The sequence below is a fragment of the Salvelinus namaycush genome, chromosome 12, assembly GCF_016432855.1.
Source record: "Salvelinus namaycush isolate Seneca chromosome 12, SaNama_1.0, whole genome shotgun sequence".
NCBI classification, from domain to species: Eukaryota; Metazoa; Chordata; class Actinopteri; order Salmoniformes; family Salmonidae; genus Salvelinus; species Salvelinus namaycush.
This window is the reverse complement of record NC_052318.1, coordinates 38,532,906-38,552,678: the sequence shown is the minus strand read 5'-3', so window position 1 is coordinate 38,552,678 and position 19,773 is coordinate 38,532,906.

Below are 19,773 nucleotides of genomic sequence, written 5' to 3'. Positions count from 1 at the left end.
TGAAATATGTGCTAAATAAGAAACACATTACCACCAAGCAATCCTGTTTCCAATAAATCCTTAGATAATATAACATATTCACTTTCCACTAAGTTTCTTTAGTGTGGATTAGTGATATTGATAGATACATTATTCACTAGGCAATTTGTTGAGGCTCAGCTATCGAATAGTCCTCTGTGAGTTCCTCCTTGACATGAGACAGAGAATGACAGACAGCTAACACTCAATACCTTGACACAGACAGTGATAGACCACAGGCGTCTAACCTGCCTCTGCTCTGTGCCTCTGCTCTCTGCCTCTGCTCTGTATCTCCTCTGTGACAATATGAGCTATGTCACATTCTTCACAGGTTCTGCTTTGAATCTCACTTTTCATTCAGCCACTGGGGATTTCAGAGAAATGCACAATCTTTTGGAGGTACTAAACTTTCTGTCTCCAACGTGTGTTAGAACTTCTCTCCCTGCATTATTGAACCATGTTATTGACCTGCATGCCTGTCAGCTTCTGTGCTGGATAGTGCAGTGGCATGAAGGAGCTGCCTTACGGAAAGATCATACACACAGGTGGGAAGACACACTGCGCACACAAACACACACTCACATGCACTTTGGTAGCTTTGGGTGTATATAACCACTGCACAAGCTCCTTTGTGTTAGAGATCATTCACAAGGCTCTGACATCACTTTCTAATATTACATCCTCTATTTCAAGCTGTCTTTAGCACACGCCCTCCCATTACTGATGCAGTGTCAGGGTAGATCACCACAAGCTAGTAACTGTCAATCAACGTGGTTGCCTGGCACAACCCTCCCTCTCTTGGGTGGCATGTGAGCTACTGTAAGCAGACCCTCCCCATCGTTCCACTGGCTGTCCCTCATGCAGGCAGGCAGGCACAGTCCTCCACAGCAGAGTGGGCCTCTGGGAAGCCAAACTCATACTTACTCATGCATGGAGACTGGCTCTTAATTTACCCCCTCGAGGAGTGAGGAAGCATCCCTCGTGAACGCCCCAACAAAACACCCGTCAAATGGTTGATACGCTCTCAGCAGCCATCTCTTATCCCCTCCTATTCTCCTCTGTCATTTATTATGGTTCTGCTTCACAAGGATGTTGTGATGACAGAGGGAAAAAGAGAGAGAGAGAATAGGAAAATATGATGCAGCTGATTGACAATCAACAGCAACAATACAGAAATGAATAGTGTCAATCAGCAGGAGTAGATTAGAATGCTGCAGTGTCTGTTCAGGGTGCTGCTACACAGTGTTTGGGAGGCCCGTGGTTGGTTGGAGCAGAGAGCTATGTGTGGATGTAGTGAAAGAAAGGACAGGTCTCTGCTCTGGGCCTGACCTTTACCTGTGGGGAGCCAGACAGAGCAGACAGAGGGCCTCGTTAGCACCAAGCACTGATAACATCCTGGGATTGAACGGCTGAAGGCATGACAGCCAGACAAAACGTCTGGCCGTCTGGAGATATAAACAAACATAAACAAACGTTGGCTTCATTCCCCCACACCTGGCCTGTTGAATATCTAGCTCCAGTCACGCTGCAGGGCACACGGAGCCATCTGAAAGGATAAAGGATGGCCACTCAGATGTCTTCTCCTTTTTGTCTCCTTAAATGTTGTTCCCTTTCTACGGGAATGCCTTTGTTTGGGTGAACCATTCATCAATGGTTTTTGGGAAACCAAGCAGTAAATATCTGGCAGCATTTGCATATGGCAGATGAGACAGATGATGGAGATGAGAGGTAATGATAGTAGAATAGAATAGCAATGATCAGACAGAGGAGATGAATCGCCCAGGTTTAGCTCTGATGAGCGTGACCTGTCTGCTTGATGACAAAGAGATGTGTGATTTCCGGTGCACAGCCCCTTCTGTCAACTTCACAAACAGACTTCGTTATGAAAACACAAACACAAAACGGTATCAATGTAATTTGCTATGCTTTTATGTTGCAATATCCTTTTAAAAGTTCACTCCTACAGTTAAACCCATAACTTCCTAATTTCTAAACTTCATAAACCCTCCTGGCAGGTTTGGTGCACTTCTCTAACAGGTTGGGGTAGAGATTTTTTTTAAATCATTCATCCAGAATTGTAATTCCTCTCCCCTTTAGAGCAACGATTCATAAGTGAGCCAGCATTAGGATTCATGAGGTATGGCAGTCCTACACCTCCACAGTTCTCCACACTGCTAATCCCCCTCACCTCTGCTCTTGTGATGTGCTTCTCCATATTTAATTTCAACCATAAATCTTCTCCTCTCCCCTCTACGCACCCCCACAGTCCTGCGCTGGGCTGCGGAGCGTGTGATTGGAGGAGAGGCTGGGGGAGGGGAAGGACTGTGAGCCCAGTGGGGGCCATAGTGGAGGAGAGATGGGAGAGAGGCTTTGGGGCATACATAGAGACTACAGTGAAGCATTATTCAACACTGACTCCACCTGCTGATTACGTCAATATCACAACAGGAGATGGTGCATTGGGCCAACTGTAAGAAATCATACCAGACCCATTTTACTAACTTATTTTCCACAATACAAATGATACATAGTTTTAACATGGATGAATTATGTTTTCTATTGAGTGGCCACAAAGCTCCCACATGCTGTGGAAAGAAAACACTATAACCCCAGAGATCATTAGTTATTCACAGAGACCCCACCCTATACAGAATCCCACGTTCACTCAAACGTGAAACATCATCAGTGTAATTGGAGCACAACAAATTAGTCAATGAGATCAACTACAAATTACTCCATTTGCCATTGATTCTGCATTGTGATGGGCTGACTTTTTCCCCTTGTTCAATAGCCCAACATGCTATTCATCTCACCCAACGCATACTCACAGAGACAATTAAATCTCTTGCAGGCAGCAATCGATGCTTAAAACTGTGTAAAAACATTATTGACCCAACACTTCAGAAAGTCTGAAGTATTGAGCTACCAATCTAGTGGAAAGAGGCCCTAGAGCATATGTAGGCTATGTTTAAGGTTTTTGGGCAATGCATGAAAGATATCAAAATAAACATTTTTAATGACTGAATTCACTAATACTCTACCTTAAAGGAGAGGGTAGGAGTACATAATGAGTCTTCTTGGGACTGTTTGTTCTTGTGTGGCGAGTGAAGGTGAAGCTATGCAGTGTGTGTGTGTCTGTGTCTGTGTCTGTGTGTGGACATGTTTAACTATGTATACAAGAATAGTAAACAAACACAAATTTGATCAACTGGGGAAATTTAGTTAGTCCCCACAAGGTCAAATGCTATTTCTAGTGGGTTTAGGGTTAAGATTAGAATTAGTTTTACGGTTAATAGCTCAGGTTAGGTTTAGGGTTAGGTTTTTGGGATAGGTTAGTTATTTTTCATTTTACTTTTATTTAATTAGGCAAGTCAGTTAGGAACAAATTCTTACTTTCAATGACGGCCTAGGAACGGTGGGTTAACTGCCTCGTTCAGGGGCAGAACGACAGATTTTTACCTTGTCAGCTCGGGGATTCAATCTTGCAACCTTTCGGTTACTAGTCCAACGTTCTAACCACCTGCCTCCCCAGGGTTAAGGGTAAGGTTAGGGAAAATAGGATTTTGATTGGGACTAAATTGGCTGTCCGCACAAGGTTAGTTGTACAAGACTGTGTGTATGTGTGAGTGTTTACGTACAGTGCCTTCATCCCACTTGGCGTTTTTCCAAATTTTTTGTGTTACAACCTGTAATTTAAATTGATTCTTATTTGGATTTCATGTAATGGACATACACAAAATAGTCCAAATTGGTGAAGTGAAATGAAAAAAAATATTTATTCTGATTCTAAAAAATTAAAACCAGAAAAGTGGTGCGTGCTTATGTATTCACCCCCTTTACTATGAAGCCCCTAAATAAGATATGGTGCAACCAATTACCTTCGGAAGTCACATCATTTGACCAAGGATCTCTCCAAACAGGTCAGGGACAGAGTTGTGGAGAAGTACAGATAAGGGTTGGGTTATAAAAAAATATCAGAAACGTTGAACATCCCACAGAGCACCATTAAATCCATTATTAAAAAATTGAAAGAATATAGCACCACAACAAACCTGCCAAGAGAGGGCCACCCACCAAAAGTCACGGACCAGGCAAGGAGGACATTAATCAGAGAGGCAACAAAGAGACCAAAGATAACCCTGAAGGAGCTGCAAAGCTCCACAGCGGACATTGGAGTATCTGTCCATAGGACCACTTTAAGCTGTACACTCCATAGAGCTGGGCTTTACAGAAAAGTGGCCAGAAAAAAAAACATTGCTTAAAGAAAAAAATAAGCAAACACGTTTGGTGTTCGCCAAAAGGCGTGGGAGAGACTCCCCAAACATATGGAAGAAGGTACTCTGGTCAGATGAGACTAAAATTAAGCTTTTTGGCCATCAAGGAAAATGCTATGTCTGGCGCAAACTCATCACCCTGAGAACCCCATCCCCACGGTGGTGGCAGCATCATGCTGTGGGGATGTTTTCATCGGCAGGGACTGGGAAACTGGTCAGAATTGAAGGAATGATGGATGATGCTAAATGCAGGGAAATTCTTGATGGCAACCTGTTTCAGTCTTCCAGAGATTTGAGACTGGGACAGAGGTTCACCTTCCAGCAGGATAATGACCCTAAGCATACTGCTAAAGCAACACTTGAGTGGTTTAAGGGGAGACATTTAAATGTCTTGGAATGGCCTAGTCAAAGCCCAGACCTCAATCCAATTGAGAATCTGTGGTAGGACTTAAAGATTGCAGTACACCAGTGGAACCCATCCAACTTGCAGGAGCTGGAGCAGTTTTGCCTTGAAGAATGGGCAAAACTCCCAGTGGCTAGATGTGCCAAGCTTATAGAGACATACCCCAAGAGACCTGCAGCTGTAATTGCTGCAAAAGATGGCTCTACAAAGTATTGACTTTGGGGGTGTGAATAGAAGTTTTCATTTTTTTGTCTTATTTCTTGTTTGTTTCACAATAAAAAATATTTTGCATCTTCAAAGTGGTAGGCATGTTGTGTAAATCAAATGATACAAACCCCCCCAAAAAATAAATTTTAATTCCAGGTTGTAAGGCAACAAAATAGGAAAAATGCCAAGGGTGGTGAATACTTTCGCAAGCCACTGTACAGGTGGTTATGTGCGGATGGTTACATGTGTGGTTCTAACAAGCCATGTGATGGTCTTTCTTTGATCCAGAGGAGCTCGGAGAGCCATGTTTTTCTCCTCTTTCACTATGTGATTTTTAATGGCACACATGCCTCAGTCAACCCCTGTGGTAATTACCTCCTTCATTCTTTCTGTATTTCAAAATGTGGACAAAGGAGTTCCAGCATACATGCTCCAAGCTAGCCTGGCATGCTGAGAATACTGAAATGCAAATAAAGGTCAGTGCAATATAGTTCTGTTTACATGTAGTCACCTCTGCTCTGTCAACTATGCAGCCCTATATTTCCTATGTTCCCTCAGCCCTGTGTTCCCTCATCCCTATGTTCCCTCAGCTCGTATGTTCCCTCAGCCCTATGTTCCCTCAGCTCTATGTTCCCTCAGCTCTATGTTCCCTCAGCTCGTATGTTCCCTCAGCCCTATGATCCCTCAGCCCTATGTTCCCTCAGCCCTATGTTCCCTCAGCTCATATGTTCCCTCAGCCCTATGTTCCCTCAGCCCTGCTATGCTCCCTCATCCCTGCTATGTTCCCTCAGACCTAAGTTCCCTCAGCCCTATGTTCCCCCCTCCCTATGTTCCCTGAGCTCTACGTTTCCTCAGCCGTATGTTCCCTCAGCCCTGCTATGTTCCCTCAATACACACTGAAACTATTTCTATCAAAATTGGCTCAAATGCTTATTATGCCAAGGTACAAAATACTGATTATTTCAACATCTACACAAATATGCAAGGATATGGGCTGAGTGTACAAAACATTAAGGACACCTTCCTAGTCCCCTTTTGCCCTCAGCACAGCCTCAATTCGTCGTGGTATGAACTCTATAAGGTGTTGAAAATGTTCCACAGGGATGCTGGCCCATGTTAACTACAATGCTTCCCACATTTGTGTTAAGTTGGCTAGATGTCCTTTGGGTGGTGGAAAATTCTTGATACATAATCTCTGAATGGCACACATACACAATCCATGTATCCTCCACTTCATCTACACTGACTGAAGTGGATTTAACAAGTGACATCAATATAGGATCATAGCTTTCACCTGTATTCACCTGGTCATTCTATGTCATGGAAAGAGCAGGTGTCCTTAATGCTTTGTATACTCAGTGCGTATGGGTCCTACTGAATAATATGTTTAATCATTATGACCTTGACCTTTTGTCAATATTAAAGCAGAATTGCACTTTCTGAGATAAAACAAAATAATCTCAGCATCTACTCAAGTAAAAGAAATGTAATTCTTTTTCGGAGCAGTCCTATGCAAGGTACAAAAACAATGTGTTACAATAAACATGCTTCTGATCTGTAATTGATGGTCCTTGTTGATTCATTTATACAACAGAGGATCCACTCACTAGAAGACCTGTGTACATCAAGCAGGTGAAAAATATATCCTATGTCAAATATTTATTTTCACATAACACATTTACCCTTTTAAACAGGGGTACATTCCGTGCAGCTCCAAAAGTACTAGATATTGAGAGAATTTGAAAAAAGGTTATTTCTCTCATTTGGATTGCCGACCAATAGTTTAGAAGATAGAATTGAGGGAACATAGGTCTGAGGGAACATAGGGCTATGAGAACTGAGGGAAGATAGGGCTGAGGGAACATAGGGCAGAGGGAACATAGGTCTGAGGGAACATAGGGCTATGAGAACTGAGGGAAGTTGGGCTGAGGGAACATAGGGCAGAGGGAACATAGGACTGTGAGAACTGAGGGAAGTTGGGCTGAGGGAACATAGGGCTGAGGGATACATAGGGTTGAGGGAACATAGGTATGAAGAACATAGGCCTGAGGGAACATAGGGCTGAGGGATACATAGGGCTGAGGGAACATAGGGCTGACGGTACATAAGGCTGAGGGAACAGGGCTGAGGGAACATAGGGCTAAGGAGACATATGGCGGAGGGAAAATATGGCTGAGGGAACATAAGGCTGAGGGAACAGGGCTGAGGGAACATGGCTGGGGGGAAATAGCGCTGAGGGAACATAGGGCTGAGGGAACAAAGGTATGGTCCCCTATTTACATGCAAGTTTCTCTCCAGCTCTACCACCCATTCCTTCTCTTGCCATGCACAGACATTACCCATCAACATAGGTCACATGGGATGCTCACAAAGACTGCATTTGCACAGAAATAAACATGCACCAAAGCACACTGACTGATGCCCCCGTGCACGTGTGTGGATGACACCAGCTACCATCTACTCTCAACATCTGCTGGACCAGCTGGCTGCACAGGCCCTGTGTGTCCCCACATCCGCTACAGGGATTAGTGTGTTCACACACTGCCCCAGTCCCCTCCAGCGGGGTCCCCCTCTCCTCCCACTGTTCAAGTCTGGGTTGGGCCACATACTGGAGCTCAGCTGCACCATGTCCCGACTGTGTTCAAAACAACAAGACAGTAGAAAAGCACTGTGAGCAGAGAGATCATGTTCACTAATGCCATTGTGATAGCAAATAAACCTCCACCTCCCTGAGGTAGACAGTTGACTAATCAAGGTAGAATTATTGATTAAGTGTGAGAGAGACAGTGATCTGGCATTTGCCTCTGACACACCAAATAGAGAGCCAACATCTATGGTGAGGATAATGCATTACATACATAGGAACTGAGCCCTGTAAAGCATACACTGTTCTTCCTTTAGTGGGTCTCAAGCATATATAATCAATCCATTTGTAAAATAGTCTGTCAGGATCAGGTACGTCCAGACAGTCTGGACTGACAAAGGAGGAGAGAAGCGAGATAAGGCTCATGATTGCCCTCTTCTGGTGTCTGATGAATGTGTGTGGGTGCAAGTGTGACTGTGTGTGACTGTGTGTGGCTGTGTGTGACTGTGTTGACTGTGTGTGGCTGTGTGTGACTGTGTGTGCATGTATGTGCTTAGAATGAGTACAATTGAGAGGGGTTTACACGTAAACAACATCGTCAAATAGATTACCATGACAGGCTCGATGACCAATGCCACTCACAGAGCCTGCTCATACTCAAGCTCATTCAAGTGGAACTCTCAGCATCCATTTTGACAATCCTTTCAATACGGCAAAGCTGTTGCTTCTCAGATAACATGGAACTAGAGCCCATTACGGTATTTAAACCATAAACTATTTTTAATCTTTTCTAATCTGTCATTTTTTTCTCCCGGGAGTATCATTTCACAGACTCAACTGGGGATGGTAGTATTCATAAATAGCCACTAACCCTCGCCAACCCTGAGGAGTAGCCTACCCACGCAACACCCTGGGGAGTATACGTTCACAGTAGAGAGTCATATCTCCTTAGTTTAGCATCCACTCACATTGGATTTGACGTTACAGAACCTGGCTGCCATGAAAATGATTTCACAGGTTCATGGATAAGGTATGAAGTATCTACATGAATGAGTAGATGGGCACGTTACTAAGGGAATGAGAGGACTTGGGCTTACTTGACATACTGTATTCCTTTCAGCTCCTAGTGGATCAAAGGGCCTCAACGATCTCCAGCTAAATCTGTGCTGGGAGGTTTTCTTGACTTCATTCCAGGTGGTTCCTGCCTTCTCCATCTTCTTGTTCGTCCTTTTCGATGTCTTCTGAGAATGAGAGGAGATCATGTTAAAATTTTACAGAGCAACGTAGCATTGTTCTAAACTAAAATAGTGAGGCAAGTAAAGGAGTATTTCCTTTCATGAGAGTTTAAAGCCGTCTTTGGTATTGCTACATGTAGAACTCGGATCACACAGGCCAAATCGTCTCTTGTCCAAAAATACCTAAAATGTTGAATATTTTATGCCAGCAAAAACGGAAATGAATTCGCTCTCTTATAAACTGAGGAACTGGCAATATATGCATGGGATTGAGTGCTGAAAGGGTTGAAGGTGAGGGCACAGGTAAACTCAAAAACACCCAATTCTACAGTATTTGAACAGAACCATCACTCATGTGACCATCACTCATTGGTCCTGAATCAGAATGGCTGATGATGTTGTGCAGGTGAGATATGGGGCGCCTACAATCCTCTAACAGGCAAAGCTATATATTTCATCAGTTGTCATACATTTTTATTTTTTCTCTCCATCTCTATAGTGTGCAGTTGCCCGCATGGGACTCCAGTCTGTGTGTGTGTGTGTGTGTGTGTGCGTGTGTGGCAGAAAGCTCTAATTGCCAGCAGCTACAAGGTGATTAATGAAGCCCCATTGAATCTTTAATCATCACAGAAGTGATCATTTAAGTCTAATGAGCATAAACATCTGAACCACAGGTAATACAAGGAGAGTATGACTGCATAGTAGAGGGTCAACATTTAACACGTCTTTGATATTCCATAGTGATTTGAATTACTGCCTTACAATTTCACCGCAACACAGTATTTTAGGGAACGTGATCCCACGCGTTCATTCGGTGACAAAGGCAACCGAAATGGAACTTGTTCCTTATCCAGGTGTGAACAAAACAGCCGTATCTGATCCAGTTGAGAAATGATTCAGTACTATGAAGGTTGCACCTCTGTGCTTCGACTGCGTGCTGAAAACAGACTCGTTGTGTGTTCATGTGTACTCGATTTCTCCTCTTGCTTGTATGATGGGCCTCTGTTCCCCCTGGCTCTCATAGGCAGGCAGCATCCCCCAGTTTTGACAATAAATCATCATTAGCTGATTCTCAACGTTTTATTAAACTCACACATTTATAAGCAATTAGAGGCGTCCTCCAGGAGTGACTGCTTCACAGCAGAGAGCTGGGGGCCATATCTCACTGCTGCCAGAACCACACATACGCAGGCAGGCCACACAACAACAAAAAACACAAACAACATTTACAGTACACACACACACTACATTCTCCGTATATCGTCCATTACTCCAAGGCTTCAAATCCACAGAGAAAACACAAGGCAGAAATAACTTAGAGAAATAAAGCAGTAGCTGGGTAAAACAGCTATGATGGAGAAAGGAGGTAATGACGAGTTAGCCATTTTTCTGGTGTTATGGAACACCTTGGACATGTCATCTCGTCATTCCCAGTGATTACTGCCCATGGAAGGCCTAGCAGACCAGCAGAAACCCTCTGAAGCCAGTGATCTGTGCTGGCTAGGTCCTGCTTCACCTCCCCCTTTCCCCATCTCTCTCACGTCACCATTAACCCCAGGACAAAAAGAACCATTCACACACCAGCTTCATCATCCCCACAGCCATGGCATGGCTCACCAGTGTAATCAAAGGCTTTTGAAATGTTTTTTTATTTTTTTATTTAACCTTTATTTAAGGTATCTGCTGGACGAATGAGGACAGGTTAGAAAATGGAGAAGGAAATATATTGTCTTGGAACAAAGAGCTTGCTAAGGGACAATCTTTAGTTGAAAAAATAACAAAGTGGACTCCCTGCCACTTTTTCGGGATGGGGATGAAGAAATGTAACCACTCTTTAATTTATAGACAGAGCTATGGATGCAAGGGTTGACCATCCATGATTATAGTTTTAACTATGTTTTGAGGCTATCCAGTGTTTGTTTACATTTACATTGTTTACAAACACTGGAGTAAAACAAGCTTATATTTTGAGTTCTGATAGCGTACAACAAAACTAAGCTTGTGCGGTATTTATAAGATATATTCTTCAAGAATGAAATGGGTACATATCATAACTTTAGTCCAAAAAAGAATGTAGCAACTGCAGATTGCCCCTTTAAACAACAGACAGATGCTTTGCATAAAGATATTAGAAGTATCTGGCAACTCTCATCCTCTTAATGGCTGAGGTGAAATGGGGAAATTATTATTCATGCATTCTGTCACCGTGGTGATTCTGACAGCCTGGGTGAATGAATGACTACATGGGCTTTGAGGCAAGTGGCAGCTAAAGTGAAAATAAAAGCGCAAAGAAGCGCCAATTTGTGTCTCGTCATTCATTTAGAGATGTAGTAAGGCAGTATTTTCATTGCGCTGACAGTCAGTCTCTGTGAGAGCACATCCTATTTAAAGGATTACCAAGCCTTACTGGGATGCTTCCCTGCTGTGCTCTGACAGAAACTAACATCAACATGTGCATTTCCTGTTTAGAAACCCCCTAGATGAATAATATCAGCATGAGCACTGCTCAACAGCAGCATAAACCTCTTGCATTTCCTTTTTGGTGCATTTGGAGATGAATAGAAGAAAAACTATATTTTGAAAATGTGATTTGTGGAATAGTGAATTTGAAAAATAGGTAGCATAATGAGTATTTTATTGGACTGGAAGATACTTGAAAAGGTCAGAGAGCGTCCCATTCCCTGAACCAATATATTTAATTAACTCATTTGCATAATTAACATTTTGAGCTAATCCACACAATTAAATTAGCATACATTAATGACGTTAATTTGGTGAATATCAATCTAGCCTCGCTTGATAACATATTTCACGCATGCCTGTTATAAGCCCTCATGGAATAATTACAAGACAATCCAACTGTTTTAATTGCATGTAATTTTACCTCTGAGTAACATTTCTAAAACGTCTAATGACTCATTTGTGCTGACATGTGGTGCAGTTTGAATAGAGAGACAGTACTTTGTGAATGTGGGTCCTGACTATCGTCCTTCTCATTCAGAAGAGTAGTCTTTATTATCACTGGGGGCAATTCATTTTGCAGCACTTAGTAAAAACACAGTGGACCCATGACAATAAATATAGACAAAAACTATATATACAGCAATATGTACACAGGTAGTAGACCCTTAAACCATGCATGAACAGTCAGTCAATACCTAACAGTACAGTACTAGCTACAGCTTATTGAGAAGCCTGATAGCAGCTAGCATGAAGGATAGTTTTGTTTAAAACTTAGGTAGCCTGTATCTGCGCTCCGAGGGGGGATGCTGGGAGTCCCTCAGAATGGATTAAGCCTTAAGTATGACTCATGTCTGATACAGATCAGAATGGTCAGTTATGTTCGTACCAATGATCCTGCTACTTAGTTTCACGATGTTACCAAGCCTGTTCTAACCAAACCAGCAGATCATATTGAATGTTAAAATGGATCAAATCAAATCAGATTGTATTTGTCACATGCGCCGAATACAACAGGAATACAACCTTACAGTGAAATGCTGACTTACAACCTCTTAACCAACAATGCAGTTTTAAGAAAATCCATAAAAAAGTAATGGATAAGAATAACAAATAAGTAAAGAGCAATTGGAGGGGGGGCAATGCAAATAGTCTGGGTAGCCATTTGATTAGCTGTTCAGGAGTCTTATGGCTTGGGGGTAGAAGCTGTTTAGAAGCCTCTTGGACCTAGACTTGGTGCTCCGGTACCGCTTGCCATGCGGTAGCAGAGAGAACAGTCTATGACTCGGGTGTCTGGAGTCTTTGACAATTTTTAGGGCCTTCCTCTGACACCGCCTGGTATAGAGGTCCTGGATGGCAGGAAGCTTGACCCCGGTGATGTACTGGGCCGTAAGCACTACCCTCTGTCTACCCTCTGTAGTGCCTTGCGGTCGGAGGCCGAGCAGTTGCCATACCAGGCAGTGATAGAACCCGTCAGGAAGGTCTCAATGGTGAAGATGTAAAACCTTTTGAGGATCTGAGGACCTATGCCTAAACTTTTCAGTCTCCTGAGGAGACTGAAAGGTTTTGTCGTGACATCTTCACGATTCGATGAATGATCTGCAGAAGATGGTCATCAGCGTCTTATTCACCCTGAAACTGCAGTTTCCTCAGGAAGAACAAGCACTGATTCCTCTTTGCACAGATAGCATCCACATTGGCCTCAAAACTTAGTTTGCTGTCAAGGAAAGTGGTATGTCCTGTACACTAACCTATAGGGAGGAAAACATCTGTACAGTAGGGACACTTTACAAACACCACATCACCTTGGAGACACAAAGCTATCTTCCAAAATACTTCTCCCACTGGGAACAAACTAGTTAAATCAACGTTGTTTCAATGTAATTTGTCAACGTATTGTGACTTGGAATCTTCGTGGAAAATACATTGGAGCTATCCAAGCAGCAGAAACGTCTCCTTCAAATGTTGAAATTTGGTTGCGTTGACAACCAAACAATTCAAGATCACTTTTGTTGGATTCACGTCTCCATCTAAACCAAAAATAAAAGTTTAAAAAATGAAATAGGTTTTAGCCAGTGGCTCAGCGATTAGAGCATTGGGACGGTAACAGAAAGGTCGCTGGTTTAAATACCCAAGCCGACAAGGTGAAAATTCTGTCGATATGATCTTGAGCAAGGCACATAAACCTAATTTGTTCCAGGAGCGCCGTACTGCTATGGCTGTCCCTGTAAAACAAAACATATTTCACTCCATCTATCTGGTGTATGTGACAATCATTTGTATTTATTTTTATACAAGCAGTAGATACATCTCCTTTAAATGTTGATATTTGGTTGGGTTGTCAACCAAACCTAATTCAATATTACTTTTGTAAGACAGTAAATAGCCATATCATTATCTCCAGCACCAAACCAGTCTATGATCTGTGGTAAAAATTACAAGATCCTAAATAATGCTTTTCTGTGACATCACAGGGTAGGATTAAAAGTATAGTGTTCAGCTGACCACATGGGACTCCAGCCTCTGCGTGTCTGTGTGTGTGTGGCAGAAAGCTCTAATTGCCAGCAGCTAAAATGTGATTAATGAAGCCCCATTGAATCTTTAATCGTCACAGAAGAGATCATTTAAGTCTAATGAGCATAAACATCTGAACCACAGACAATACAAGGAGTGTGACTGCATAGTGGAGGGTCAAAAACAAACGTCTTTGATAGGCCATAGTGATTGGAATTACTGCCTTACAGTTTCACCGCAACACAGTATTTTAGGGAACATTCATTCTGTGACAAAGGCAACAGAAATGGAACTTGTTCCTTATCCAGATGTGAACAAAATGTCCGTATCTGATCCAGTTGAGAAATGATTCAGTGCTATGAAGGTTGCACCTCATGTGTACTCGATTTCTCCTCTTGGTTGTATGATGGGCTTCTGTTCCCCCTGGCTCTCATAGGCAGGCAGCATCCTCCAGTTTGACAATAAATCATCATCAGCTGATATAAAATATACATATAAAAATCAGTGTGTGATGACGTATCGTGTAAGTATTCATGTACTGAATTAAAATCAAAAGTTCAATGTGTTTCCATCGCATTTTCAATTCCACCAATAGTTTCGTCACAAAAACTGCTGCATAGGGCGGCGCACAATTGGCTCAGCGTAGTCCAGGTTTGGCTGGGGTAGGCTGTCATTGTAATTAAGAATTTGTTCTTAAAAGTTCTTGTCAATAGGGGGGCGCTATTTTCACTTTGGAAAAAATCGTGCCCAAATTAAACTGCCTCGTACTCTATTCTAGATCATACAATATGCATATTATTATTACTATTGGATAGAAAACACTCTCAAGTTTCTAAAACTGTTTGAATTATATCTGTGAGTAAAACAGAACTCATTTTGCAGCAAACTTCCATACAGGAAGTGAAAAATCTGAAAACGAGGCTCTGTTCCAGGGCCTGCCTATTCAACTGGCTTATATTTATCGATATGCATGCACTTCATACGCCTTCCACTAGATGTCAACAGGCAGTGGAAGGTGGAATGGGGTGTCTAGCTTGATCTGAGGTCGAACAAGAGCTTTTGGAGTGGCAGGTCAGGAATTTCCTTTCTCTACCTAGGCGCGCGAAGCACCTCCATATTGTCTTCTGATAAGCGTTCGGTATACACGGCTAATATCTCCGGCTCTGATTTTATTTGATGCATGTGATAATAACATCGTAAAGTATGTTTTTTCAACCGAGTTTTATCAGATTATTCAACGTTTATTGGGACTTTTGGAGTTTTCCGTTCTGTGCGTCGAGAGAAACTGGGAACGTCATCAAGCTTGGCTAGCATTGTGGCGCGAATTCGACAGGAGAAAAGGACATTCTAAAACCAAACAACGACTTATTCTGGAAATAGGACTCCTTGTACAAGATTCTGATGGAAGCTCAGCAAAAGTAAGAACAATTTATGATGTTATTTCGTATTTCTGTGGAAAATGTTATTTCTATTCTCCGCCGTTTTGGCGGGCGCTGTCTCGCAATAACGCAAGCTGTTTGTTATGGTAAAGTTATTTTTAAAAATCTAACACGGCGGTTGCATTAAGAACCAGTGTATCTTTCATTTGCCATACAACAAGTATTTTTTAGTAAAGTTTATGATGAGTTCTTTGGTCAGATTAGGTGAGTGTCCAAAATAGCTCCTGACATTCTGGGGAAATGTTGCTACATTTTCACAATGTATAACCACGGTTTGCAGCTCTAAATATGCACATTTTCGAACAAAACATAAGTGTATTGTATAACCTGATGTTATAAGACTGTCATCTGATGAAGTTGTTCAAGGTTAGTGATTAATTTTATATCTTTTGCTGGTTTTTGCGAATGCTATCTATGCGGTGAATAAATGCGGTTGTGTGTTTGGCTATTGTGGTAAGCTAATATAATGCTATATTGTGTTTTCGCTGTAAAACACTTAAAAAATCTGAAATATTGGCTGGATTCACAAGATGTTTATCTTTCATTTGCTGTACACCATGTATTTTTCATAAATGTTTTATGATGAGTATTTAGGTATTTCACGTTGCTCTCTGTAATTATTCTGGCTGCTTTGGTGATATTTTTGATGGTAGCTGCAATGTAAAACTATGATTTATACCTCACATATGCACATTTTCGAACAAAACATACATTTATTGTATAACATGTTATAAGACTGTCATCTGATGAAGTTGTTTCTTGGTTAGTGACTAATTATATCGCTATTTGGTCGGTTTTGTGATAGCTACCTATGCGGTAGAAACATGTTGAAAATATGCGGTTGAGTCTTTGGCTATTGTGGTTAGCTAATAGAAATACATATTGTGTTTTCGCTGTAAAACATTTTAAAAATCGGAAATGATGGCTGGATTCACAAGATGTTTATCTTTCATTTGCTGTATTGGACTTGTGATTTCATGAAAATTATATTATATGATATCCCTGTCCCGTTAGGCTAGGCTAGTCAGCTTTTTTGATGAGGATGCTCCCGGATCCGGGATGGGTATCACTGAAAGGTTTTAACTGACATGCCTAGTTAAAGTTTTAAATAAATAAATAAATAATTAAAAAAACTAAATGTGCCTACTCTGGTCTTGGCATATGAGCACTAGCCAACAGCTCGCAGATACTGTGCGGGTAGCTAGTCTACATGATGAGATTATTATGGATAAGAGTGATAATATTTTTATTTGTCAAACGTCGGTCAAGCATTGATCATCATGTCACCATAATAAGACCCTCAATATTTATTGGAAAGGAGCATCAAGAGCACCGTGCACTTTCACCGCCCTGTGAAGTTTGTCATAACTTATTTCATCTGTAGCCTAATAAACTGCATGGTTTCCCAGGTCGTAGCTTGACTCCAGGCTTACTTCGATATAATGGCTGTTATATCAATATATGCGCATTAAGGCATTTAGACCTCCATTTCCCGCATATTTCATTTTACAGAAACAAAAAAATGTCCACGTTTTTAAAAATTATACAAAAAATACACATTTCAATCACAGCTGTTGTGATACATTTTTTTTTTACGGTATGCTTTACTTGCATAAAAAAAAATGTGGATGGAAACATGGTTAGTGTTTGAAAATTACTGTTTTTAAAATGTTTTAACGTTTTATGTCATCGGGTAGAACTTAACATTATGTTTTATACCAAACATAGACATGCACCATTTTCACATATGTAGACACTGGTTTGGTGCTGAAGAGAATAAATATGAGGTTGAAAAGTGGCAGAGTTTCCCTTTAAAAACATCTTAAGGCTCATACCCTTTTTTTCAATTTTCGCCTAAGATAACATACCCAAATCTAACTGCCTGTAGCTCAGGACCTGAAGCAAGGATATGCATATTCTTGATACCATTTGAAAGGAAACACTTTAAAGTTTGTGGAAATGTGAAATTAATGTAAGAGAATATAACGCATTAGATCTGATAAAATCGTCTTTGATTTGCAAGAGAAAGGCCATACTTTCAGATAGGACTCTAGGTGTGATTTTGGCCACCAGATGACAGCAGTGTGTGTGCAAAGTTTCAGACTGATCCAGAGAAGAATTACATTACAGCACAATATTTTGGATCAAGTCTGCCAGGAGTTTTCACAAATGCGCCGAATTGGTCAAGTACATAACTAGAGAACATACAAAAATGATATGGTACTAAAAAATGTAAGTTTACACAATCCCAGGAATGTCATAATTGAATATATACTAACTTTCACACATCTAGATGGCCGGGTGGGGTGGGTGTGGAGCCAGAGACAGCAGTGGGGTCAAACTGTAGACCCCAGTTCCTACATTTTAACATAAAAAATGATTTTATCAAACAAAACTATGCTACATTTCTGGGACCCTCAGGATGACAAATCAGAGCAAGATTACTAAATGTAATTCCATTATTTACCTTCAGAAGTGAATGTATCAAACCAGTTGACGTGATTAAAGTTTGTTGTTGTGCACTCTCCTCGAACAATAGCATGGAATTATTTTCAGTGTAATAGCTACTGTTAATTGAACACTGCAGTTAGATTAACACGAATTTAAGCCTTCTGCCCATATAAGACATGTATACAGTCGTGGCCAAAAGTTTTGAGAATGACACAAATATTAATTTTCACAAAGTCTGCTGCCTCAGTTTGTATGATGGCAATTTGCATATACTCCAGAATGTTATGAAAAGTGATCAGATGAATTGCAATTAATTGCAAAGTCCCTCTTTGCCATGCAAATTAACTGAATCCCCAAAAAACATTTCCACTGCATTTTAGCCCTGCCACAAAAGGACCAGCTGACATGTCAGTAATTCTCTCATTAACACAGGTGTGAGTGTTGACGAGGACAAGGCTGGAGATCACTCTGTCATGCTGATTGAGTTCGAATAACAGACTGGAAGCTTCAAAAGGAGGGTGGTGCTTGGAATCATTGCTCTTCCTCTGTCAATCATGGTTACCTGCAAGGAAACACGTGCCGTCATCATTGCTTTGCACAAAAAGGGCTTCACAGGCAAGGATATTGCTGCCAGTAAGATTGCACCTAAATCAACCATTTATCGGATCATCAAGAACTTCAAGGAGAGCGGTTCAATTGTTGTGAAGAAGGCTTCAGGGCGCCCAAGAAAGTCCAGCAAGCGCCAGGACCGTCTCCTAAAGTTGATTCAGCTGCGGGATCGGCGCACCACCAGTACAGAGCTTGCTCAGAAATGGCAGCAGGCAGGTGTGAGTGCATCTGCACGCACAGTGAGGCAAAGACTTTAGGAGCATGGCCTGGTGTCAAGAAGGGCAGCAAAGAAGCCACTTCTCTCCAGGAAAAACATTAGGGACAGACTGATATTCTGCAAAAGGTACAGGGATTGGACTGCTGAGGACTGGGGTAAAGTCATTTTCTCTGATGAATCCTCTTTCCGATTGTTTGGGGCATCCGGAAAAAAGCTTGTCTGGAGAAGACAAGGTGAGCGCTAGCATCAGTCCTGTGTCATGCCAACAGTAAAGCATCCTGAGACCATTCATGTGTGGGTTTGCTTCTCAGCCAAGGGAGTGGGCTCACTCACAATTTTGCCTAAGAACACAGCCATGAATAAAGAATGGTACCAACACATCCTCCGAGAGCACCTTCTCCCATCCATCCAGGAACAGTTTGGTTACGAACAATGCCTTTTCCAGCATGATGGAGCACCTTGCCATAAGGTAAACGTGATAACTAAGTGGCCCGGGGAACAAAACATCGATATTTTGGGTCCATGGTCAGGAAACTCCCCAGACCTTAATCCCATTGAGAACTTGTGGTCAATCCTCAAGAGGCAGGTGGACAAACAAAAACCCACAAATTCTGACAAACTCCAAGCATTGATTATGCAAGAATGGGCTGCCATCAGTCAGGATGTGGCCCAGAAGTTATTGACAGCATGCCAGGGCGGATTGCAGAGGTCTTGAAAAAGAAGGGTCAACACCGCAAATATTGACTCTTTGCATCAACTTCATGTAATTGTCAATAAAAGCCTTTGACACTTATGAAATGCTTGTAATTATACTTCAGTATTCCATAAAAACATCTGACAAAAATATCTAAAGACACTGAAGCAGCAAACTATGTGAAAATAAATATTTGTGTCATTCTCAAAACTTTTGGCCACGACTGTATGTCCCGGAAAGTTTGGCTGTCGTGTACAACGTCATTCTAGTCACATAAGCGCACGTTAGCAAAAACCGTCCCGGTTTAGGGACACCCATCCCCAAGAGGTTGATTAAGGCTATTTTACAAACGAATGTAAGAGTATTTATTCAACCTTAAAATGAGTAACACATCCATGGCCACATTTTGAGGTTACTGTAACAATGCGTCTTCTTATGTAATCATAGAAAGTGTGCATGTTCAGGGTCCCAGGTCTGTGGAAATCTTCACAATTGCTATAATAATCTGCACAGAATCTCAAACAGCATTGATCACTTGCGCCATGTACTTTAATGTAATATCAACTGCAATCCAGGTCATTTGGTTGTGCTATTAGATAAAGCACAGTGACAACACATTACGATTTTATATAAATAAACAATATATCTGACATCGTATTCCCATTTGA